Here is a 24,770-nt window from a genome sequence, read left to right as displayed (position 1 = left end):
ATACCAGCTCACAGACCCATACATCCACACAGCCACTCACACACCTACTTACACAGCCCACCCATACAGCCACTCACACACACACACACACAGCCACTCATCCACCTACTCATTGACCCACAAAACCACTCAAACGCCCAGTCACTCACACACCCATATAGTCACTGATACATACACCCGCATACCCAGAGAGCCACTCACACACCCACTCATCACATCATTTAAGGTTAAACTAGTGTTATAGTTCAGTGTGTTTTATTAATATCTTTCTTTAAAAAAAAAAAAGAACATACAAATTCAGTAAAAAACAAGGGTTCTAAACATATAATGAAGTTAGGCAATATGATTAAAAGAACTGTACAAATTCAATAAAATCATGTTACATGAATGTTAAAGTTACAAATACCACTACAGAATCATGGAAATTTACTGGAAAAAAAACAAAGGTTAGAGAGACGTTATAGTTAAAAAATAGATATAAAAAAAACGTAAAAATTCAAACAAAAAAAGAAAAAAAAGGTTACCAGGACATTATAGTTAGGCTCAGATTTTACGCACCAAACTATAGCTGGCTGACCATAGCTGTTTGCCCAGGGATCTTGTTGTGCATGGAAAGTCTTGGGTCAATCCGTCAAGCGGAAGCCGAGAAAATGGGGTGGGGTGGGGTTAAAAAAAAAAGTGCATTTCACATGTTAATTCCCATTGGAGTTTTTAAAACGACTATAGCCCAAACGCTGGATGGAATTACACCAAATTTGGCAGAAAGGTAGCTTTTGGTACGCAGATTACGTTTTTTGTCATTTGGTGTAAATCCATTCAGTAGTATTTGAGATATTAAAGGGAAAGGACATTTGTATATCTAGAGCTGTGGATCCAAAGAGATCCCCTGCTGAGATCTGATTGGCTGCCAACACTTCAAACAAGAAGTGTTAGCAGCCATTTTGGGAGTCTGTTTCAGCCGAGTCCCAAAAGAAAACATAAAAAAAGAAAAGGGGGCAGGGTATATATACCCTAACCCCCTAGCCTTTATCCAGGGGTCCCTCTGGTACCCCCCAAAGCCTAAAAGTATTTTAAGTACTTTTTTTTTTTTTTTTTTTTTAAATCACAGTGAAATTTGTGGCTGGATCCGCAGATTTATAAAAAAGCAATCTCCAGCATTTCTCTGTTATTTTGCCCCTGGGTGGGCCAGGTCCTGAGGGCATCCAGATGAGATCTGACAACCAGGTAGAAGTGAAACTGGTAATAAGTCTTTATTTTCCCTGGTGTACTTAACTGAACATGTTAGAGTTTGAGGGTGCACTATTACATAAGAAGACATCCAGTGAACCTGGGCGGGTGCTCAGGAGTTGGGGGAGATATTGTTGTGATTAAAGCTCCATGTGGCTTGTGGGCAGGTATATGTTGCGCAGCCTGTGTTGGCAATGTAGGTTTCCCCTCAGGCTATGAACAAATTAGAGGCTTTGTGCTGTCAGCAGAGACCCTGCCTGAGATCAGCCCTGGGGCAGGGGTTCAACCTCCACACTGCATGGAGACATAGGGGGTCATTTTGACATTGGCGGTCTTTTACAAAGACCACCATATTATATATGGCTGCTGGCTGCCCTCTGCCACTGTTAGGTGGGGAAGCAGCCATACTGGCGGTCAGCAGTCTAGTGGAGGTTGCTCCACCGCCACGTCACCACAACACCGCCCGCCGTATTACATCACTGTAAATGGCGTGGCGGTGTTGTGGTGATGGGGCACTGGCGGGGGAGCAAGCGTCATGGACCCCGTTCCGTCCCGGACTACCACCACCAGGTAAGGTGACCGACTGACAGAGGTTTGGGGTGTTGAGTGTTGTGTGTATGAATGGGTGTGTGTGTGTGTGTGTGTGTGAATGGAGGGGGTTGGGAGGTGTTGTGTGTGTTGGAGTGCGTGTGTATGCAATTGTACGTGTGCTTGTGTGTATGCGGGGGTGAAGGTGTCGTGGCCGTGTGTGCATGAGTGCGCGTATGTGTGCATGTATGTATGTATGTGGGATGTGTGCCTGCATGGATATACAGGGGTGGGGGGCCTCCTGATGGGGTCTGGGGTTAGGGGGAGGGTCCTACATGCAGGGGCGTTGGGGAGTCCTGCAGTGGCGACAGGAATGAGTATTCCTGTTGCCAGAATTGTTTTCACCAGGAATTTCGTGGTGGTAAGGATGCTCAAAATACCGCGGACGGTGTTAAGCGGACCGCTAGGTCGAAGGTGGTCAACCTTCGGCCTGGCAGTCCTACCCCCCTGGCGGTACAGGTGGTAAACTGGCTGCAATGCAGCTAGTTCACTACCGTTGTCATAATTGGTTGGCGGTACTGAACTGCCACATGGTCAGCGGTCTGGGTGCCACCACCGGCGTGGCGGAGCAGGACCGCCAGGGTCATAATGATCCCCATAATGTGTGGGGGGGCTGTAGCTTACACTGACCTCGCCACATCACAGTGGGACCCCGGCATAGCACCTCAAGGGGGAGATCACAGCACTGCAGCTCATGGTGATACCCCAGCACTTCAGCTCCTGGGGAGACCCCAGCACTACACCTCACAGTGAGAACACAGCACTACACCTCACGAGGAGATGCCAGCACTACAGCTCATGTGAAGTTCCCAGCACTGCACCTCACAGTGAGAACTCCTGCACTGTACCTCACTGATAGACCCCGGCACTACACCTCACAGAGAGAACACAGCCCTTCACCTCACTGGGACACCCTGGCACTGCACCTTATAGGGAGACCCCGGCACTGCACCTCACAGGGAGACCGCTGCACCTCACAGAGAGCCCCCGGCACTACACCTCACAGAGAGAGCACAGCACTATGCCTCACAGTAAGATCCCGGCAATGTACCTCACGGGGAGTCCCAGCACTAAACTTCACAAGGAGACCCCAGCACTACACCTCATAGAGAGACCCTGGCACTGCATCTTCCAAAGAGACCCCAACACTACACTTAACAGGGAAGGCCCCAGCACTGCACCTCACAGGGAGTTGTCAATGTGTTCGAAGAGTGCGTGGAGCTCCTTGAGGATATATAGGCGCATTTAGTTATAGTTAGGACCTAGTTCCCATTTTGACTTTGCTATATCTTTGGTGTCTTTTGATGGTTTTGTTCCAATCTTCCAAACAAAAGAGTGCCCTAGGATCTTGTTGTACATGGAAAGTTTCAGGGCAATCTGTCAAGCAGGGGGCTAGCAAAAAAAAGGGGGGGGGGGGTAATTTTAATTCCCATAGGGATTTTGAACACAACTACAGGTGTGTTGGCCTACTGAAAGGGGATGTCAATCCCCTTATGTGACAAATGCATTTTTCTTTTCAATTTGTCCAATAATATTTAATTCTAAGTATATGTAAACATTAAGTTCCAACACAATCTGCTTGATATAAATTATTTACTCCTCTATAAGACATCTCCAGCAGAGCTTCACTGCTCTCCAACCCTCTTGACTTTCTCCTCCACATTCCATCTGATGTCATAACCCCCTCACTACATTCTAACATTATTATTCTACTGAACATGCCATGTATCCACATAACTCCTCCTTAATACTGATCAAATATATATATATATATATATATATATATATATTAACAACACTAAATTAGCTATTGATTCATATTCCTGTTACTTTCTTATTAACATAGTTTTGTATGCTGTTAGAATAAAGGTAGTAACAGGAGATGTAATTGATGTAATGCTTTACCACCGTGTAACGTTGCATACATTTCCCATTCTCCATGTTGCTCTATTTTGAAAAATACTACATTGTGTCTAACTTCTCTCACTCTTTCAGGAACAGAGTACTTACTGTCCCCTTTTTTGACAACTCCTCCCTTCCTTATGACAACCCAATCTCCACTTGTACATGGTACTTTTTGACACTCTTTCGTTTGTTAAAATAGTGCACATTTTTCACTTGCATATCAGTAACTTTTTGTTTTATTATTTCACAATCAAGTTTTATAATTTTCTTTTCTCTTAACCACATAGGGCACTTTTATCCCTGGTTCCCTTCCTTTCAAAGATACAAAAGATGAGATACCTGTTACAAAATGTGGAGTTGTTCTGTGTGATTGCATCATCTTTCTCAACTCCTTTCTCCATGAAATATGATTTGCTAAAGATAGCTGTATGTTTTTCATCACAATATGGTTTGTTCTTTCTACTAATCCATTTGCTTGTGGTCTGAATCAGGCTACTCTTTCATGAGATCTTCTCATCCTATCCAAATAATCAGTCATTTTTCTGGATACAAATTGTACCTCATTATCTGATACAATTATTTTAGGTATTTCTTCCTCCATAAAAACGTCCTCTAGCAATTCAATTACTCCTGTTGTATTCACATGTTCCATTGTCTTTACTACAAACCACTTAGGTTAATAATCCACTAACACTACTATGTATTTATGCCTCACTCCCAACTTAAAGATTGGACCAATAAAATTGATGGCCAACTTCTCCCATGGTCTTTCTGAGAATTTCTAATCTGCTAATGGAGGTTGTCTTATAGTTTTAATCTTGTCACTATTTGCACATGCGACGCAATTCCTTACCCTCTCTTATACTTCTCGATCCATTCCAGGCCAATATGATTTTCTCACTTTTCTCTTCATCGCCCCTCGACCAAAATGTCCTTCATGCATGATATCAATAATATGTCCACAAACTCCCTTTGGAGGAACCAATTGATTTCTCCTCATTAATTTGCCATTGACTATACTCAATTCTTCCCTTTCTTCAAAGTAATCTCCTATATTGCTGTTAACTCCATCTTCATCCTTCCAACCACCCACAACTCTTTCCTCAACCTTCTTCATAACTGAATCTTTTTCTTTAGCAACAGCCCATTCCTCAACACTTATGGCCATCTGCTCAAGATTCATTTTTCACATTTCTCCTTCACTTGCAATCGCATCTTCCACAACTTCCTCTACATCAACCGCCATCCTTGATAAATAATCTGCCACTACATTCTTACTGCCCCAGACAAATTCTACTTCAAAGTTATAATCCATAATGGACAGTAACGATCTTGAAATGCGTGGAGTAACGTTCCCTTTCAAACCTCTTCCTCCTTTAAAAATGTATCTCCGGGGCTTATGATCAGTTCTTGCCTTCAAAGGTATACCCCACACACAGAACTTAAAATGGTTGATTCCCCAGCAACAAGCTAAAGCCTCCTTCTCTATTATAGAATATGCCCTTTCTGCTCCCTGTAACCTTCTGGATGCAAATCCACCCACATACTCCTTATCATCCTTCCTATGTGTCAAAACTGCACCAATGTCAACATTGCTAGCATCCTTGGTTAAGTATGTTTTTCCCATAACGCCAAAATGGCCTAATGTGGGAGCCTGAATGATACATTTCTTTATTTCTCCAAACCCATGTTCACACTCCTCATTCCAAATAAACTCTACCCCCTTCTTCATTAACTTTTTTTTTTAGATCTGATTCCGTTACTGTTTATGACATGTCCTAAGTAGGTTACCGCATGTTCTCTAATTTGACATTTTTCTTTCTTTAAGGTTAATTCATGTCTCTCGAGCCTCTTCATTACTTTATTGAACAACAAATCATGTTCATCTGCACTTTTCCCCACAATCAATAGATCATCTTGAAAGCATAGGCCCTCATTACGACTTTGGTGGTCTTCTATGAAGACTGCCAAAGCCGCGGGCGTCAGGAGACCGCCAGTGCTGGCAGTCTCCCGCCAACCAAATCACAGGTACTGCTGGATTTCCACCACACTTTGGGCAGAAATCCGGCAGTAGTCGCGCTGGCGGGCAGAGGCACTCTGGCGGTAAAACCACCGGCCCCCCCGCCAGTAGGACACCACCTGCCATAATATGGTCCATAATATGGCCGGGCGGTGTCCTGCTGGCACGGCGCTGCTGGCGGTGGAAGCGCCCCATCTCGTTCCCTGCCAGACGACCTTCTCCCCAGAACAGGTAAGGTGATTGACAGGGGAGGGGGTGAGAGGGTGGGGGGTGTTGTGTGTGCGTGCTTGAGTGTGTGATGTCTGTGTGTGTGCAAGAATGTATGCGTGGCTGTATGCGTGTCTGAATGTTGTCAAGAGTGCATGTATGGATGTCAGTGTGTATGTGTGTGTGTGAGAATGCATGTTTGGATGGATGTGTGTATGCGTGTATGGATGTCAGTGTGTATGCGTGTGAGAATGCATTTTTGGATGGGTGTGAGTATGCATGCATGAATGTGTGTATGGATGTTGTGAATGCGTGCATGGATGCGTGTGAGTGGATGCATGCATGTATGTAAGTGTAGGTAAATGGGTGTATGCGTGGTGCATGTGGGTGTCTGCATGTATGCAGGGGTTGGGGGCGATGTGTCAGGAGGGGGGTGGGCGGCGCTGTGTCTGGAGAGGGGCTCTGTGGCTAAAGGGGGGTTGGCAGGGGGAGGGGGGTCTAGTTCTTGCCTTGGGGGTGGGGGAGCTGTCGACGGGTGACAGGGAAGGAATTCCCTATCACTGGTAGCCCTTCCTCCATGGTTTTTGTGTGGACCACCAGGTTGGAAATTACCATCTCCGGTCTGGCGGTTCAGACTGCCATGGTGGTATGAGTGGAGATGTGGCGGTCTGCTCCGCCAGCCTGTTGGCAGTGGGACCGCCACATTCACCCTGGCAATCAAAAGACTGCCAGGGCAAAGTGACCCCCAAGGTACTTGCTTCATATCTCACAAAATATTTTCCATTATTCTTTGGAACACCCCAGAGGCTGAGGCTAATCCAAAAAGCATTCTTTTGTAATGAAAAGTTCCCAGCGGTGTTACAAAAGATGTAAGATATGTAGATTGTTCACATAAGTTAACCTGATGGTATGCGAATGACAGATCGAGAACACTTAACATTTCCCCTTTTACCACCATTGTTAACATTTCAGATATATTAGGAAGTGGCTGCCTGTCCACCCAAATGTTTTTAGTAAGATCTCTAAGATTTGCACAAAGCCAAATTTTACCTCCTTCATTTGGTACAATTACGACTGGTGCAAGCCATTTGGAGGCCTCAATAGGCTCAATAATATCTTGTTCTAGCAATTTATCCAATTCTTGTTTTAGGGGTCCCCGCATCATATTAGGGCTATTTCTTACTTTGTGGACTACTGGTTCTGTTCCTTTTGTTTAATACTATTTTATGAGAAAAACCCTTTAATAATCCCCAGCTTTTTAAAATTACCCTTGGATATCTTTCAGCCACTTTAAGTCTCTAATTCCCTCAATTTCCTCTTTTTCTGCTAACATAATTGGTTCTTTTGTATTTGGGTTTATTATTAGACCTAAATCCTTCTGATGACGCCACCCCAGAAAATCTGAACCATAATCTGTAATAATATATATCCTTCCATACACAGCTCTCTTCCTGAAAGTGATTGTCATCCATTTCATTCCCAATATTGTTATTCTCTTTCCTGCATATCCTACAGCTTTTATATCTGCTTCTCTTAAGTGAGAGTTTTGCATCCCTGCCCATTTGGCTTCATATGTTTCCTTCGATATGAGAGTGAATAAGCTTCTTGAATCTATTAACACATTAGTGGGTATATCATACAAACAAATCTGACAATGGGGCTTATCTAACCTATCAGTACTCTCTAGTTTCACTCCTTGTACTTTCATAGTCCTATCTTTTTTAAACTGATCAGTTTCATTTGGCTAATCTACTTTCCCATTTACACCGAAAATCACCTCATGAATACTTTTACACTCGTCCTGATCTTCCTGGTCTACTACCTGTATCCTTCTATTACCTCTTGATACAATTTGTGTTTTACATACTTTGGCAAAGTGCCCTCTTTTGCCACAATTTCTTCAAATTGCATTCTTTGCTGCACACATTTTACTAGATGCAATATGCCCAGGAGCATCACAATGAAAACACTTCACCTCGCTCCATCCAAATGTTTTCTTCCTTAACTGTATTCCTCACCTTAGTTGGTTGTTTCCTTTCCATTGTCATTTTTAATTTCATTTATTGCATCATATTTCTTTTTTTCATCACCAGACTTGTCTATTTCTTGTTACCACAATGCTGTATGTTCCATCCCTTTAGCTATTTCTATACCTTCCTCCAATTTGGGATCTTTCATTAGTAATTTTTCTTTTATTTTCTTACTATAGGCACACCTTACAATTTGATCTCTTATTAAATAATAAATTAATTGTTCAAATCGACTAGACAGTTCGAGGCCTCTCAGTGCTGCTACATATGATGCAATATATTTGTCCTCCCTTTGTACTCTTGAAAATAATTTATGGCGTTTGAGAACGAAATTCATTTTAGGAGTAAATTAAACATCTAACATTTGCCTTGACATGTCAAACACATTCCCAAGGACCTTTCTGGTAGATCCTCATAAATCCCCCTTCCTTCAATTCCTAAGTGATTTACTTAGATGACCTGACATCTGGGTAGGCCATATCAGTCTCTTTCAATTGCTAACAAATATGTTATGAAGATTTTCTTCCATTGTTTCCACAGAATAGGTGGATCCCCCGGTATGGACAGAAATGGTGGTAGTGAAGACATCATTTGTTCTCACATCTTTCTTCCTTCATATACATTCTTATCAACTTTATTTGGACACTTCAAATACACAGTTTTTAACAAAATATACCAAAATAACAATCTAAAATAATAAATTATTGTAACAGATTAATATAACAAACTAACACTATTAGAATGAGCAAATATAACAATGAAAATTAGTAATCAATCATGAATTAACTTCAAAATATATGTTATATAAATAGTCCTGTTTCTACTGTTATTACTGACTGCAGGTTTCCCAGAGAAAGAATAGTCCTTTGTTTATTACCATGAACTGAGAATTTGAGACTTCTTCTGCAGCTTTGTAGCCAGGATGGATTTTTAGTCTGTCTCAGATTGCTTTATTATGATTAAAACGGTGACATCTACTTGATTTGGCTCCTGCTCGAATCGCGTGTTTAATTGCGTTGTCACGCTGTGCTTGCAGGTACCACGGCACATTCAGTTGCTCTGCTGGCGTACACTAAGTTGGATCAGCTGCTTGTGCTGTCTTGTGGTGGCTTGGTTATACCCCACCTGCTCGCGCTGCCAGTTCTCTGAGTAGGCTCATGCTCAATTTCCAGTTGCTTGCGCTAATCTAGTTACTGTGCGCCTCGCGCTAATAATGGTACAGTTTCTGTTTATAAATATAAACTTTATACTTTTGGCCAATTTTTCCAGTCTTGACAGTACAATAGCGCAGATAAAAGAAAATGTTCACTTGCCTTTTGTTAAACAAGCAGAAACATAATGTGATCTCCAGTATATTTGATGCTATACGCTTGTGGGTTTCCAAGAGTGAATATGTCTGTTTTCTGTCTGCCCCCTGCACAGATCATGCTCGTCGGCAATGTATAGATTAAGTTCCAACACAATTTGCTTGATATAAATTCTTTATTTCTCCATATGACATCTCCAGCGGAGCTTCACTGCTCTCCAACCCTCTTGACTTTCTTTTCCACATTCCATCCTAGGTCATAACGCCGTCACTACATTCTAACATTATTATTCTACTGAACATGCCATGTCTCCGCAGTATATCATCCATCAATGCCTAAACATCTCTCCCGCTCTCTCAATTTATCTGTTAATCTCTTTCTCTAAATCTCGTTCACTCCCGTTTCCATCACATATTAGAAGATTTGGGTGTTTATATGGGGTCTTCCGTACGGCCTGGACAATGGCTGTGTGAGACACAGGCTTGGCTACATATGGGGGAAGGCCGCAGGGCAGGCCCAGTGGTAAACCCCTACTGTGCACAGTCAACGGCTGTGCATGGTGCAGGGTTTATAGGGAGTTGCATGCAGGGCCTGGCCTCAGGCCAGGCCCTGTGGTCAGCCTGCTCGGCCAAAGGCCGTGTGGTGGTGGTGGTTGCATTAATGTAAAGTAATTAAAATTACGTATGTTAAAAAAAAACATAGAAATTTACTGAAAAAAACAAAGGTTACAGAGCATTATAGTTAAAAATAGAATTTAAAAAACCTTTGAAATTCACGGAAAAATACAAAGGTTAACAGGACGTTAGTGGGGTTTGAGAGTCTTTAGGTGGAGATGTCATCACTGACATCATTTGAGATATCTGTGATGTCCCTGACCATCTCATGGGTGATGTAATATGTGAGGTCATAAGCAGTGCATTGCAGGGATGTAAGTTATAGTTGAGCTTGTAAGTATAACTGCTGAATTTGTATGGGTTTGTGCGAGTAAATTCCCTACCTAACTATAAAGTCCCTATAACCTTTGTTTTTCTCAGTGAATATGCATAATAATTAAGTATGCAAAAAATGAAGGAATATAGGACTGAGACTAATGGAAACATGTCCACCAAGAACAAACAGATCAAAGCCTCCACATTGTTCCTCAGACTTCCAGAACCGTTCATCATAGTGCCAGTCACCTGCACGGTGCCTAGATGGGCCAAGTGGCAAGACAACTTTGAAGACTTCTTACAAGCATCGGGTGAAAGGGGTGAAAAGCAAATGCTGCTCACCCTGAAGAACGTGGCTGAAAAGGACATTTGACAGACTTTAAAAAAAACTACCAGTGTCCCAAACTAACACATACCAGAAAGTGTGACATACTCTCAATGCAACATTTTTACCTAAGAAAACAGCAGACTACAAACGATATAGCTTCAACCTTGCCCCAAAGGAAAAGGATGAATCAATGAGCAACTTCATAGCTCGCCTCTGCAGCCTTGTCGTCCACTGTGAATATGATAAGTTTTCAGAGGAAGATGGCATTCACCTGTGAATCATAGAAGAATGTTAATTAGTATGACCCAACCAAGCCAAGAAAATTGAAGCTGGCAGGACATAAAAGAAGGAACAAGGTTTCTGCACATGCAAACAAACAAAAGAAGTGGAGCTTGATCAGCCACAAGAGACAATTCTGCTTCAGAGACCACATCAGAGGTCACAGTAAATGCTCAAAGGGAACTAGGGTGACCAAATAAGAATGTTACAGATTTGTCCAAGACTACCCTTATGAAGAGAAATGCCCTGCCATGGACCGAGCATGTCAGAAATGCAGAAAGGACACCCACAACAAGCGAGTGTGTAACGGTGCAAGAAAAAAAGACTCTAGGACCTCAAGAGACAAGCCACAAAACCATGCACGCTCAGTGCAGAGAAGAAGGACCAGCAGCTCATCACAATCCACAACGAAATCATGACAAACAATATTGCAAGGCTCTTGCGACAGCACAACCTCATCATGCTCCAGTGAAAGCAACAAATAGGTGCTTGTGGTAGCCGATGCGCAAACCTGCAACAAGAAGTACCCACGCATAAATATTCAGTGGGAAACCAAATAGCTCCATTCATCATAGGCAGCGGAGCGTTGCTCAACTACATCGGAGCCATGGATTAGAAACAAATGAACCCAAGACCTACACTGCAAAAGACGGATGTAAAGATATACACGTGGATGGCCAACACGCCCCTAAAGTGCTTAGGAAAGTTTGAAACAATGCTAACGTAGAAAGAATGGTCAGTAGAAGCTTTCATCCACATCATGGAGGGAAGGACACCAACTGTCTGTCTGATGAGCCTTCCTACAGGCGAACAACTCAAGCTTGTCACCAACCTATACAAAATGGACTATGAAACACCCCAAGTGAAACAATAACCAGAATTGTTCACTGGCCAAGGGAAAAAGGAAGACTTTGAAGTACTCATACATATAAATGAAACCATAAAGCCCATTGCCCAACATCACAGGAAGGCACCATTCGAGCTGCATAAAGCAGTTGAAAATGAAATCCAAGAATTACTAGTTGTCGACATTATTGAAGAATCCTGTGGCCCCACGCCATGGGTCTCTTTACTGGTAATAGTCCCAAAGAAAAGCATTGAAGGAACAGTACTTCTATACATTGACATGTGTTTGGCAAGCACAGCCATAGAGAGGTGAAGACACCCAGGGCCGCATATGAGTGATATGATTGCCCTGCTAAATTAAGCTACAATATTCTCCACACTTGTCCTAAACAAAGGATACCACCAGCTTGAATTACACATGGAGTCAAGGTACAGCACCAGATTCACCACCCATCTTGGACGCTTCAGATATAAAAGAATAAACTTCGGAATATCAACAGCTGCTGAAATCTTCCAGCAGGCAATCTGAAGGGTAATACGAACCATGACCAGTCCTCTCAATGACAGTGACAGCATCCTAATGTTTGGGAAGTCTTGAGAAACATGGCGGAGCTCTACAGTCTGCCAAGCTTTACCTCGCAGCAACCTACCACTAAGCATAAGTGTGAATTCCAACTCAAATACTTAGACCCATAAAGGCCCTCAATGACACCATGGCCCCAAGAGACATTGGCGACATATGGTCATTCCTATGCATAGCAAACTACTGCTTTTGATGCATTAAAGACTACGCAACCATCAGCAGCCCACAAAGAGAAATCACAAAACAAGGATGTCCATTTCAGTAGAGACAAGATTCTGAACGGGCATTCCAAACCATCAAAAAGAGTCAGCAGCGCCACAGACCTATTGCCGAGCTCACAGTTGATGCCAGCACAGTAGGACCAGAGAGTTTAAATGACATGTTGTATGCCAGCAGAAAACTCACAGACAGCGAAAGAGCTTACTAACTACCCAAGAAAGAAAGTCTTGCTGTTGTGTGGGCCTGTGAACACTATTGTGTCTTCTATATTGGAAACACTTCACCATAATACCAGACTCCCCCCCCACCCCCAAATGCTCATAACCATCTTTGGAAACTCCAAAGCCAAGATATACCCACACATCGAAAGATGGGGAATTCGTCTACAAGACTACATCTACTCCATAAACCACAATCTGGGAAATAACAGTAACCCTGCTGACTTCATGTCCAGACACTCACTCTTGACTCACAAAAACAGAAGATCCACTGCAGAGGAATACATAAACCTTATCATTGACCAGGCAACATTACCATCTGTGTCCATCTAGACCATGGGTACTCGCAAACATTTTTCCAGGGGCCAAAAAGTTTGGTCTGTGACGCGCCTGGGGGCCGCATTGATGCCAGGGCAGTGGCAGTCAAGTGGGGTGGCTGGGGGGATTGGTAGCAAGGTAGGTGTAGGAGAAGCAAATGATATACATCTAGTGGCTGAAATAAACAATGGGAAACCAGAAAACCTGGAATGAATCCCGGATTACCCACTTTTCCAAATTGTGTGATCCTAGGCAATTGTTTAGTATCACTTTCCCTCCTTTTTTTGCATTATCACATTTAAGATGACCTCGAAATACATGATTTATGGTGTGCACTGCACAAAACCTGCTTATATGTTTGATTTAATAAACCATAATGTTGTTAATGTATGATAAGAGCCCAGGCCACCCATAAAGTGCACACACCAAGTGACTTGCCTCTTTAACTTACTATTAGTGGTGGTCTCAGGGTAAGGGAAATAATTAATGTTTCAAAATGTATGTTTCCAAATGTATGTTTGAAAACTATCACTTTTAAAGGAATACATCTCAATGCACTGATAAAATATTTTTTACTAAGGCAAAAAGGTTCTGCATGTTAACTAAATCCCTAGTTACTTCATTTCTTTAACACCAATTAAGTTTGAAATAAATGAGTGTGTGTGTATTTAATATTTTCATTGTGAGTGCGGAATTGAGCAGACAGCTGTCCAGTGCTCCTGTTGCCCCAGGGGCCGCATGTAAAGGTCAGAGGGGCCGCATGAGGCCTGCGGGCAGTACTTTGAGTATCCATGATCTAGACCATAAGAGAACACACTGAGAGACCCACACTCTCTTCCCCTGCATATGTCACCACTCCCTCAGCATGTGTGACAAAACATGGCAGCAGATTCCTTTAGCCTGCTACAATGAAACAAATACATCCTATTCATCATAGATGAATCCTCAAAAGTCCCTATAGCGAAATTACTGACATCAACCAGCGCAAGAACAGTCATCTTGTCTGTAGGTGAAATGTTTGCTACTTGGGGAATCCCTGAAAACAATTAAAACTGTTTGAACTGACAATGCCCCCTCCTTTCAAAAGCTAAGAGTTTTCCCAATTTGCTACACACCCGAATTTCAAACACCTTCTGATCACACCTCTATGGCCACAAGCAGACGGGATGATTGAGCGCTTCATGTCGACCCACAAAAAAGCACTCTAGCAAGCAGAGCTAAGCCATACCCACCCAACAGGTTCTCAACACCAGCCTAAGAGCATACTGCAAGTTCCCTCACAGCTTCACCAGATAAGGCCCCCAACACTGATGCTGATACAAGGCATTTGCACCAGCATTCCCTGGTGGTTACCACTGAAATGACAGTAACAGAAGAAACAGAGGAAAAGATTAACCATATACTGACAGACGGAGACATGCATGCTGTTCTGACCTCACCGAGGTAGACTGGGTGTTGTTAAACCAAAAACAAGCAACAAAAGCTGACACAAAATACAAGGCAGAACCAATGGAAGTGACATCTCAAAAACGATAAATGATAACAGCAAGATCTAATGGCCGAGAGCGGACACGCAACTTCTTAGACTTAAAGGCGCACTACCAGGTCCCTCCCTGAAACTCAGCCTAATCCAAAAGTGAAGATCCTGAGGAACATGAAAACAGGACTGAGAGCAGCTGCACAAGAGAGAAATCCAGACAACCACGAAGAAGACGGACCCTCTCTTTGAAGAAATGTAACCTGCTGAGAAAGCAGTCCATATCAACCATCCACATTTCTTTCCAATGAAGGAGAGAGATGTAATGTCCCAGAGAGAGACAGCGAGACAGTAGCACAAACGTTAGCGCTCCAGCTGACCATCAGCTGCAGCACCCAGGGTTTAAAGTACCTGCAGGACAAGCAACAAAAAGGGGTGAACCCCAAAGGGGACATGGAGTTGGGTGGTGAATGAGCTGGAAGGGCCGGAAGGGGTGCCCGACCTAATGAATAAAGAAAGTTACGCCCTTACCTGACTGCGGTGTATCTTTTCACTCCACTGTAAAGTATTGACAAAGCCGGAGTAGGTCACCATCTATGCAAGTTACAGAAACGCCAAGGAACACAGACATGGTGGGCTGACTTTTGGTAGTTTGCCTGAACACCTACTAGAAAATAAAATGCTAAACCTCATTAAAAAATCCGATTTTTTATACCAATCAGATACACAGCACTATCTCCTGTAAAATGAAAACTTGGTGAGGTGAAAACAATACTAGTCAACTCTAGTAAAGACTACACCACACACTGAATTGCCTCTGTTTCAAGTAGTATGAGTCATTGTTGACAAACTCATTATTCTCTATCGTATCAGCCATAGACAGAGGTAATGATAAGTTCACTAGTATATTAGTGACACAAGGTGAATGCAGACTTTTGGAGCTAGAGCTTTACATACAGTTATTTTACGTGTTGCATTAAGATGGAAACTTAAAGTGTTTTTTTTGTCAAAAGGCAAATTAAACATATAACACGTAATAAAAATCTTGAAACTTGATTCTGAAGGCCAATTAATTGGTCTAAGAATATCATCAAAACAGGATCTCATATTTGTATCCCATTTCTTCTCTAGCTGAGTGAGCTCCAAAAACGCCACAGCTCCATCTGACTAAGGTGGACGCTGCAACCAGTTTATATGTTTTCTGTAATGCAATCAGAAGTTGGTGCCTTGGGTCCAGTACTTAATTTGTAAATAAAAACGTGCCGGTGCTTAAAGCTCTCCTTTGAAGCACACGGCTGCTGCAATTGTGCGAGCAAAGAATGCGGAGGCTGCGTAATCCCGAAGCCATCTCAGCCCTCTGCAATCCATTTAAAGCCACTCACTGCCCCTTCAGTTCACTCTTGCAGCTTTCTGCTTTCTAACTTTGTGACGTTTTTTCACTTTTCTCTTCCTCCATCTTTCCCATATGTGTCTTTTGCTACAGGAGCTCGCAGCAAATGCCTGAGGCAGAAGAATAAGCCCCGGCCCTCAAAAATAAGTGCTGGTGCTCAGCACTGGAAACAACAAGCACAAATTAAGCACTGCTTAGGTCTAACCTAAATGTACTACTACTAGCCTTATACACTTTCATTCACTGTACTGAACACAATTTTGCATTATTTGGAAATGCCAGGTTAAAAAAACAACCTAGAGTTCAATTTTATCTGTCTGGTAACAGAAAAAGATACACTTTCCGAAGAGAACACCCTACCAGAGAAGTCCAGGGCTCGCCCATCTGAAACCCTCTTAAAAGGAATCAAGCAAATTAACATTGTGAGTTTAGCTGACAGCTGTTTGTGGGAAAGGTATTGTTAGAAATGGGGTCTTTAGTTGGCAGTCAGGTTACCCCCTGCCCAAGCAGGGACCCTCACTCTAGTCAGGGTAAAGGAGAATCACCCTCAGTTAACCTGTGCTCACCCCCTTGGTAGCTTGGCACGAGCAGGCAGGCTTAACTTCAGAAGCAAGATGTAAAGTATTTGTACCAACACACACTAACCCGGTGAACCAACTACAAAAAGACACAACACAGGTTTAGACAAATAGGTAATATTTATCTATACATAACAAGACCAAAACAATAAAAATCCCACATACACAAGTCAAGTTATGAATTTAAAAAGAAAAAGAGTCTTAAATCCTTTAAAAAAACAGTGAGAACGCTGTTATTGCACAAAAGTACCTGGGTAGCGTCAAAATAAAGCAGTGAGTCCGAAAAGGGCAGCGATGCGTCGATTTCTCACTCGCAAGCGAGACCTGCGTCATTTCTTCTCTCCCGCAAGAGTGCGATGCGTCAATTCCAGACGGACACCTCGGGTCCGGGCAGGCTTTGCATTGATTTTCTGTGCCCAGCTATGTTGCGTTGAAATCCGGTCACATGGTGTCAAGAAACTGCACTGTGTGGGGGCTTGTGTCGTTACCAGCAGCGGCTGCGGGTGTTGTGCATCGTTTCTCCAGCCGCGTTGCGTCAATCTCCCAGCCGCGATGCAGGCAGAGCGTCAATTTTTAATCACGAGGCAGGCGGCGCGTCGTTTAGCAGCCGCGAAGCAGGTGGTGCGTCAAAAGTATCCCCACACGCCGGTCTTTGTGTGGATTTCTGTCCTTTTCCACCAGCTACACCTTTCAAGGGCCCAGAGACAGGTTAGGGCACCACTTGGCAGGGCAGGACTCTCAGCAGAAAGTCCAAGTCCTGGCAGAGAGAATTCTTTGATGTCCCTGACACTTCAACAACAGAAGGCAAGCTCAGTTCAAGCCCTTGGAGATTCTTCACCAGTAGTAAGTCACACTAAAGTCAGTCATTGTCCTCTCTCAGGTAGAAGCAGCTACTGCAGGCCAATTCAGCAAAGCACAGTCACAGGCAAAGGGGCAGTACTCCTCCTCCAGCTCTTCTCCTGGGCAGAGGTTCCCCTTGGTTCCAGAAGTAATCTGATTTTCAGGGGTTTTGGGTGCTCTTCTTATACCCCCTTCTGCCTTTGAAGTAGGCCTACTTCAAAGAGAAGTCTCTGTTGTTTTCAAGATTCTGCCTTGCCCAGGCCAGGCCCCAGACACACACCAGGCGGTTGGGGTCTGTATTGTGTGAGGGCAGCACAGCTCTTTCAGGTGTAAGTGACCACTCCTCCCCTCAGCCCAGATGCCCATCAGGATATGCAGGCTACACCCCAGCTCCCTTTGTGTCACTGTCTAGAGGAGAGGTACAAACAGCCCAACTGTCAAACTGACCCAGACAGGGAATCCACAAACAAGCAGTCATAGAATGGCTTAAGCAAGAAAATGCCTACTTTCTAAAAGTGGCATTTTCAAACATACAATCTAAAAACCAACTTCACTAAAAGATGTATTTTTAAATTGTGAGTTCAGAGACCACAAACTCCACATGTCTATCTGCTCCCAAAGGGAAATTGTGCTTTAATAACATTTAAAGGCAGCCCCAATGTTAACCTATGAGAGAGAGAGGCTTTGAAACAGTAAAAACCGAATTTGGCAGTATTTCACTGCCAGGACATGTAAAACACATACGTACATGCCCCACCTTTAACATACATCGCACCCTGCCTATGGGCCTACCTTAGGGGTGCCTTACATGTATAAAAAGGGAAGGTTTAGGCCTGGCAATTGGGTACACTTGCCAAGTCGAACTGGCAGTTTTAAATCTGCACTCACAGACACTGCAGTGGCAGGTCTGAGCCATGTTTACAGGGCTACTAATGTGGGTGGCACAACCAGTGCTGCAAGCCCACTAGTAGCATTTGATTTACAGGCCCTGGGCACCTCTAGTGCACTTTACTAGGGACTTACTAGTAAATCAAACATGCCAATCATGGATAAGCTAATGTACAAATATAATTTATACAGGGAACACTTACACTTTACCACTGGTCAGCAGTGGTAAAGTGTCCAGAGCAAACAAAACAGAGTCCAGCACACAGAAGCAACCTGGGAAGTAGAGGCAAAAGGTTAGGGGAGACCATGCCAATGATGCCAAGTCTAATAGGTATTTGTCAGGCCAACAGTAAAGAAAATTGAGGACAATGTTTACACCCAGTAACACAAAATACCTAGATTGAGGAGGATTGGCCATCCTAATACCCTCTATGAGTTTGCATACTACTGGTTGCTCTCCGACCGGTCTACCATCTGCTGGGAGCTGCCCAGCCATGATCGCTGATCTAAAGTTATTAACCAGTCTGTATGCCAATCCAGAGGTTGCTACGGAAGATAAGAAGTTATTCCCCAAACATCATCAGCCCCACCGGGATCAACGCTCTGTTAACTGCACCAACTACACCATCTTTTCCATGCAGAAGCATACCATTTGTGGGTTCTAGAAGACCAAGCCTGCCTAGCGTTGTACAGCAGGGTTTTGCAGAATGTCTGGCAAACGCCATCTCTTCTGGAAACCTTCCATGCCACTAGCAAGAGGCGTCCCGAGATTGTCAGAGTGTGTGGATGAGCCACTGGGTCCAGCAATAGGTTCAGACAGGATCAGCACTGGGATGGCCTGTAGTGAAGAGGTCCCGGAAAGATGGCCTGAATCGTGGAAGCCAAAAGGCCCACGATCCATATCAGACCTCAACCCTCTTGTCCGAATCTTCTGGAGGGGAAGGACAAGTTGAGACAGGACAAAGTCTATCTGGAAAGTCCATGCACTGGGAGGGTCTCAGGGCTGACTTCTGTTTATTTATTATGAAACTTAGGTCATGTAAGAACTTAATAGTCTAGTTCTGACAGTCCTGTTTTTAAAGAATGAGATCGTCGAGAGAAATAATCAATCAAACCCCTTTTTCTCATAGGGATTTTACTACTGGCCTCGTGATTTTGGTGAACCACCAAGGAGCAGAGGAAAGTCCAAAGGGTAGAACTTTGAATTCAAAGCAAAGGCCCTGCCGCATGAATTGCATAGAATGCTGATGCGGAGGAAAGATGGGGACTGTTAAGTAAGCGTCTTTCAGCTCCAGCCAGACCATGCAATCGCCATTTTGAAGAATGGGATGGATTCCCTCCATCTTGAAGTGCCTGTAGACAATCCAGCCGTTGAAGTCCTGTAAAGTCAGAGCTAGACTGGAACCACTCATTCTTCTCTCCCAGGAAGATGGGACTGATAACGCCTTTGAGTGAGAGCCTCTTTCTGCAAGAGTGCCTGAATTTCTGAGGAGATGCAAATCTGCTCGCTTTGGGAAAAATACATCTCGTGGAGTGAGTCTGTCTGTCTGTCTGTATGTCGAGGAGTGTTGTAAAATTCAAAATTGTATCCCTGAACAGACTTGAGAACCCACAGAAAAAATAAATAAATCTGGGTTAAGTTACCCATTAACATACATTGAATTGATTTAGTTGTTTTTAAGTGCAGGAAACTTGCTTTTAAAAAACCTATCTCATAAGTTGGCATGATGGTGGCACAGGCATAGGTGAGGTCACTGTTGGCATACTTTTAATCATGATGCATATCCTTAAATCCAATTAAAAACCTGGTGCTCAGAAATCACAGTGAACAAAAATGGAATGATCTTAAATATACAGAATGAAAAATACGGAATATTTTTTTTTTAATCCAACAGGAAGACTTCCCTCAAGTATCTCTACCAGGGGTGCTGCAGAAGAATGTGTCTGTTTTTCTTCCTGCAAATGGCATCAATGAAAGGTTTGCTGTGCTAAAATTACCAGTTTTCAGGAACAGTCAATGAATTCAGAAAAACACATTTTTAATCTCTACAAGGGGTGAACAGCACCAGGCACGAACTGACCATCTTGAGGTTTTGTCTGAGAGAGCGAGCATGGACTGTTGGTGGAATATTTTGTGAATAAAGAAAACCCTCTAAAACAGACTTTGAGCCCGCCAGTTACTTGACATTGGTTGGCCTCTGATGTTACTCTGGATTCCTTGCTTCTTTTGGTAACTACCTCCTACTCCCTTCTGTCTTCTTCCTTCTTTGTGGGGCTCCAGTGTTATGCCTGCCATGGAGCATGAACCAAGCACAGGTTCCTGTCTGCCACCAGTATCCTTCCTTGCTGTGTGCTTCTGTAGGTACTTTTATTTTTACTTTTTTATATGCCATCTATGGGAGTGTATGTGTCTCTAGGCCCTCCCCTTCTCCCACTGTCCATACACTTGCTGCAACACCGCCCTTCGTTCCACTGTCATTTGTTTTTGCTGCTCCCGCCCTCCTCCCTATTGCTTGCCCTCCATTTTGTTGTTTAATAATGGTCAAAACACTGTCAACTTGCAAACATGTAGACTCACTGACCTCCCCCTGTTTTTGTATTTTCCTGAGTCCATAGTCATTTGTTTATATCATACATGTCACTTCCTAGCGTTTGTTGCACGGTATGATCAGATTTTGAGCACTCAGTTGTAACTATTGAATAAATATTTAAAATATATTAGGGTATATGGATTGGATACATACGTGTAGGCTAGGGTGTGTATTATATTGGATTTAGCCCCTTTTTGAATGATTCATACATCCATTAATTGATCAGTATGTATCTAAGTCCTTATTCAGCCAGTGTTCTACTTTTATATTAATACAGTTGTAGGTCTCCTGGGGTCTGCAGGCCACCATATCTGTTTGCTTCATCAAAGTCAGGCCTTGTACCCATCGCCCCACATATAGCCAACCTTGTTGCACAAAACCTGTGGCCAGGCCTTGACATGAAACCTCTGCGTGTATGCCCTGCAGCTTAAGCCCTGCGTCTGACCTGCTGGTGGCCAACCAATTAATTCTAGTTGTTTGCATAGAAATGGCTGATAAAATTTAAATTTATCTCTCCATGGGCAGAAAGGAGCTCCACACCTTTATTTGAACCTTGTCAATTTTCAGCTATGAACCTTGACGTTTTGTATAATTTTATTGTTGAAATGCCAACCTGAAAGAAATTACTAAACAAGCAAATGAAGATGGAAAACTGGTAGTCCCATTCAGATCTAATCTCCCAACTATCCTTCCATTACATAGATTTTCTCTTATCTACACATGTTCTAGTATTTATGGAATTCAAATGCCCTCAGCTGCAGTCTCAGTGCAGAAGGGCACTGTGGCAGCAGCCATCCTATTAACGGTCCATTCTAGTGAACATGAACCCTTTCGCAGCTAGGCCTCCATCCACCCCAAGTGCTAAGCCATTTTTTGGCTGTTTGAGGTAGTTTGCATTTGAGCCTCCATACTATTTTGTCCACATAAGCTATCCATGCCAAATTTACATCCTTTTTTTCCATCATCCTGGGGATTCTAAAGGTACCCAGGGCTTGTGGATTCCCTTGGAGGAGACCAAAAAATGAGCCACAATATAGCAAAATTTGTTTTTTGGGGGGGAAAAATGGGAAAAAAGTGCTGCAAAACTAAGTGCAAATGGCATCAACAAAAGGTTTGTGGTGCTAAAATGGCCAGCTTCTAGGAACAGGCAGAATTAATTCAGAAACCACATTTCTTTAAACACATTTTTATCATTTTACTGGGAGGTAGCCCAATTGTCCTATTTTTTTTTTGTACCTTCAAACTCCTTCCAGTTTGTGGTGGAAGCTGGTGTTAAACCCATGGTGGATCCTGGAAAGCTATACATTTCGGAAAGGTAGACAACATTGTGAATTGAGCAAGGGGTCATTTGTGTAGATCATTCAATGTTTTCCCAAAGAAAATAAGGGCTCACTCCAGGCGCTCCGACCGCCACATTATCACCCTAGTGATCGGACCGTCTTCCTCGCCAGGAACATGGTTCCCGGTGGGCTGACATGGTGGTGTTGAGTTCAGCACCTCCATGCTGATCATGAGTCCCCTTTCTGCCAGCCTTTTCATGGCGGTTTAACCTCTATGAATAGGCTGGCGGAAAGGAAGGCAGGGGGCCACAGGGGGGCCCTGCACTGCCCACGACCATGTCATGGGCAGAGCAGGGGCCCCCTGTCCAGCACTCTCGGAATGCGCACTGTCTGTTATGCAGACAGTACGTATTCCGAGGGTGCTGTTGTGCTACAGTGACCAATAACGTAGCACTGTTCCCGCCAGGCTGACCAGCGGGAACGTCAAAATACGATGTCAGTCAACCCGGTGGGAACATCGTAATACGACTGGGGGTGAGGCCACTGGGTTGACGATGGTCTCATCCCCACGAGTTTGGCGGTCAGCTCGTCCGACCACCAAACTTGTAATGATTGGAGATAGAACAAAATTGAGAATTATTAGGAAAACATGATGGCCATTTGTGACACAATTTTAATTTGTAACTGTCACAAATGGTTGATTTATCAAAGCAATATACCATTACAAATGCTAGATCCTTTGGTTGCGGGTATGTACAGGGTTTTCCAAGAACTCAAGGTTCCTAGAGCCAATAACTGAGCTGGTCCTTGCAATGGTTTTTCATTGTGTATCGGCTATAGGGGAATTCATATGGTAAAATATAAAAAGTAAAAAATGGGTATGAAGGAAACCTATGTATTTCTGAAATGGGCACAAGATGTCGAGCTTAGAAGAACTGGTTATTTTTACATTACCACATTTGTGGGTACACATCCTAGCAGCATTAGAGAGCATTTCTCAAAAGGTAATCTTTTTTACACACAGGCTCACCTTCAGGAGCCGCAGATGCAAATAAATACAATGGGTAATAACACTTGTTCTACTAGTCTGTTTTTCCCATAAGTCTCCTGATAAAAATGGTACCACACTTGTGTGGGTAGGCCCAGTGCCCGTGACTGTAAATGGCCCAAAATGCAACTTGGACACATCACATTCCACTCAAAACTGACCCTTTATTTTTTGCTAAGTGCCTAGAAGTGTATTTTGGCCATAACTCACCCCAGCTGGCACCCAAGGAGACCTAGCAAAACTGTACATTTTGAAAAACTAGACACCTGGATGGGGTGGCTTGCTTGGATCCCATGAGGTGTTTTTTACCCAGAATGCCCTGAAAACCAATGGGGATACCAGGAGCATAGAGGTGCTTACAGCCTTATTCAGTGACTTGCCTTGTCCGTATTGCCTGGTTTGCCTCTGGAGCATAGCCTCTTTACTTTTGTCATTCTACTGCTCACTTTTGGGGAATTTTTTTTTTTTAATGTTATGTTAGGCACTCCTCAAGAGTGCATGTGTTTTCAAGCTGTCTCCCTAGTGTGCCTCCACCTACACCCCAAACCTCCCTGTTGCTTTCAAGCCATGACTTAAGTGGGGTTAACTTGATCTCTAGAGCAATTTGATGTGTACTGTTTATTTTTATAATGAATGTGGCCCCTTTGACCATACTTTACATTCTTACTTTAGATTGTTTAGTCTCAGGTGGTCGAAAATGAGTGCCTCTTTGACCCCACAAATCAAAGGGAGCATATTAATTCAGTCAGCATTCTAGGCTCCGCAATCTTCACGTTCTTTTACTTTTTTTGTGCATATGATCAGCTGATATCTGCGGGGTGTCACGTTTATTAAAACTGATTCCTTGTCTGCAGCTGAGCTGGCATGCTTATATAAAAATGAAATTTTTTATGAAAGCATGCACACATTGTTTCCACAAACTTGCTGTGAGGTGGGCCATAAGCCACTGGGGAGCAGACTAACATTCACCTGTGTAGTGGTCTGTTTGTCTACAGAAATACTCCTTGCATGTTGTTTCTAATCCTCCACGCCCCCATCAAGTCTTATCTGTGTTTAAATTCCATGCTCTTTTATTGCTGTCCCAACCTTTCCCCCCCTCCCTGGATGCTGCCCACTCTTTTGTTGACTGCTTTTCACTGCCCAGTATCTCATATCTCCACAACCCCTCAAGTTGGTAAGATAAGTAACTGAAAATATAGCCCAGATACTAAAGGAAGTTGATTGTGCCAAAAACTGCATCTGTTGCATTTTCAGGTCAGTAAAAGTAATGGTTACAAAGTCATGGCTCTGCTCTCCAGCTTTTGCTTTGTCACAAGCAATTTAGACAGCGTGCTGCTGTGTATGCTGTAAATAATGCACTTAGAGATTAACAGAGAGTATATGTTCTTCAACTGGTGATTAATGCGTCCCCATCTTGTTTATGCTACAACAGCCCATAGTTATTAAAATCAAGTAGTTTTTTGCCGTTAGTTTCTACAGGTAAAAATTCCTTTGTTGTCAAGCAAGTTCTAGCATGCCATCTTTGACAATGGTGCAGAATAATATTTTAAAAAGTTAACATATCAAAAGCTAACACTTCAGAGTATTGCTACAGATTTTATTCCGAGTTCTAAACCAGATATTATTGCTCGAGGGCTGGGCCCACATATGCATTCAGCGTGTCAGCATTAGATA

The 24,770-nt window shown here is 43.2% G+C and overlaps 1 protein-coding gene across 2 annotated transcripts in view; it reads left to right on the top strand.

Annotated features, from left to right (window-relative positions):
• Positions 1–20,331, top strand: part of LOC138296858 (zinc finger protein 268-like) — a 57,302-nt gene extending 36,971 nt beyond the window's left edge. For both annotated transcript variants that reach the window (XR_011203914.1, XR_011203913.1), the window contains exon 3: positions 20,073–20,331. The gene's annotated coding sequence lies outside the window, so the exon portion shown is untranslated. The remainder of the gene's footprint in view (positions 1–20,072) is intronic.
• The last annotated feature ends 4,439 nt before the right edge of the window (positions 20,332–24,770 follow it).

This window comes from Pleurodeles waltl, chromosome 5 (genome assembly GCF_031143425.1).
Source record: "Pleurodeles waltl isolate 20211129_DDA chromosome 5, aPleWal1.hap1.20221129, whole genome shotgun sequence".
In the NCBI taxonomy this organism is placed as follows: domain Eukaryota; kingdom Metazoa; phylum Chordata; class Amphibia; order Caudata; family Salamandridae; genus Pleurodeles; species Pleurodeles waltl.
Note: the sequence above shows the minus strand (reverse complement) of the source record. Positions and strands in the feature narration are given on the sequence as shown.